This window comes from Pteropus alecto, unplaced genomic scaffold (assembly GCF_000325575.1).
Source record: "Pteropus alecto unplaced genomic scaffold, ASM32557v1 scaffold21, whole genome shotgun sequence".
Classification (NCBI taxonomy): domain Eukaryota; kingdom Metazoa; phylum Chordata; class Mammalia; order Chiroptera; family Pteropodidae; genus Pteropus; species Pteropus alecto.
This window is the reverse complement of record NW_006436282.1, coordinates 7,408,806-7,411,426: the sequence shown is the minus strand read 5'-3', so window position 1 is coordinate 7,411,426 and position 2,621 is coordinate 7,408,806.

Sequence of the window (2,621 nt, the reverse complement as noted above, 5' to 3'; positions counted from 1 at the left end):
GCTCCTGTGTCACTTGCATAATTTCAGTCTCCAGAGCTTGCCACTATTGACTTTCTGAGTCAGATAATTTGTTGTAGAGGCCTTTCCTGTGCATTTTAGCATATTTGGCAGTGACCCTGTATTTTACCACTGTTGGCCAGTAGCATTCCTCCCTTCCCCAGGTTGTGAAAATCAAAAGTGACTTTAGATGCTACCAAATGTCCCCTGATAGGCAAAATTGTTCCATTCGCACCCATGTTGAGAACTGCGCTAGACATAGTACAAATCACCTCCAAATTTAAGATTGTGTAAAGAAACATTGTGGCCATAGTTTTAGATACCCAAGTAATTGATACACATTTTTTATTCACAAAAACAGTAAGCATTTCTAAGTATATGCTACATTAAGATTTGTAATAGCATTTTTTTAGTATTGAAGATAATTGTATGGATCCTTAAAGATTCTTAAACTTCAGATAACATCCCCTTTGTCTTCAGTATTCCTGGAATTTCCTAAGTAAAAATGAATGTTAAATTTGGCATGAAATATAGTATGTCTTGAAGAAATTACTTCGTATTAACTGCTGCTCAATGGCAATAGAAGTAAATTGTCACTTGGGAATACATCAGATGTCAGTGCTTCCAGGAAAGATAATGTGCTCTTTTATTACCCCCTTAAATGTCTTTGTTTAGAATTGTGCTTTACTGTGCTTATTTAATCATACAACAAACTGCGTTGTCAGTTCCTTATTTTAATGTGGTTACTATGCAAAGTTGTATTGAAATATAGATGTCTTGGGTTAGCATTTATGTATATTTGGAAAGTTGCAGTTTTTAGAATTTATGAATGCTTTCCCAGTAGGTACTTGGGGGGGAAAAAAAGATCCAAGCAGGAATTATTCTGATTTTCTCTTTCAAATTTATTAACCCACCCTAATCAAATTTTACCGTTACTGCCCCACTAAAAATGCTTTTGTTAAATTCATTGATGACCTTCATGTTTCTAAATTAAAATGTAAATTATTAGTACTCATTTTGACCCAACAGTAACCGTTAACATAGTTCCTCTGAAACATTTTTATGCCTGTTCTATCTCTTGTGCAATACTGTCTTTGTTGGGTTTGTTTGTTTTAACATCATTGGCTTTTCTACTCAGTCTCTTGGTGCACTTTCATCTTTGTGACTTTTTAATGTTGGAGTGCCACAAAAGAAAAACACTTGGGACTTTTTCACTTCTGCAGTCTCTTCACCCAGTCTTATGTCTTCAAACACCATACTTTGGATGTCCAAGGTGATTTTTCAGACCAGGTCTTTCTTTCATATGTATATGCATATATACACACAAGCATATAGATATATCTATTCACTTGACCTCTCCATGTGGGTGTCTAATAGGCATCTTAACATGATCAGTTCTGGATTTGTGAACATCTCAGTTCCCATATCCATAATCTTTATTCCCACTGTCTTCAATCATCAGTTTATAGGAACACCATACTTGATGTGTTTAGGCCCAAATCCTTGGAGTTTTCATTAACTTTTTTTTTAACATTCCATAGCCAATCAATAAATGAATAAATCATGTTTATTAAATAAGTTTTGCTCTAGCTTCAAAATATAGCCAGAATCTCACAATTTTCAACATGCCATTCTTATCACTGTGGTCTTGACCCATCATCATCCAGATGATCATCCTGTCAACAATATGGCCTCAACATAGCAGCCAAAGTGATCTTTAATATATAAATCAGAAATGGCATTCCTTTACTCAAAACCCACCATTTCCCCATTTTACTCAATAAAAGCTAGATACTTAAAACTTTCTGACTCCACTTTATACTATTCTTCACTTTGCTCACGCACCTCCACTCACTGGATTTTCTTGAACTTTCACAAACAAATATTTCACAACTTTGCCATTCCCTCTCTTGGAATTTTCCAAATGCTGGCATGGCTCACTCATTTTTCTAGTCTTTCAACGTTACCTTTTCAATGGAGCCTTCCCTGTCCAAAATTGCACACCCTAATCCACTCCTACCACTGTTTATCTTTCTCATCTTTGTTTTTTTACCTTGGTACTCATTACCATCCAATGTGTTATGTAATTAACTTATTTTGTTTGAAATATCCACCACCACTAAAAAGTAAGTTTCATGAGGACAAGTATTTTTATTCATTTGTTTATATGTCCTCGACACCTATAACGGATCCTAGCACATAGTTGGTTTTCAATAGATATTAAGTGGGAAAATAAAGGGCCAGTTCATCAGGTGTCTAGAACAGAGTAGTCTTAAGTGGCTACAAGTGACTCTTGATGGAGGCAGAGAATCAGATTTGGAGATGCTGGAATATCTTTTGCAGAAGGACTCTGACCTAATGCGCTCTCATCACCACTCCCAGTTGATAATTTTTTAATCTTTTTTATTTCTCACTAGAACATTATACCAAAACCACATCTCTTATCCTGAAAATTGAAGGCTATTTCACAACATTTCTATCAAGATGAATCTGAATGAAGAAAGTAGATATAAGCACAAATAAAACCAAGATAGGTCCTCCTTTTATTTAAAAAAAAAAAAAAAAGTCCCCTGGAGTCCACAGTACCATTGTCATCATTGCCAAAAACTATTCATTATCTTTTG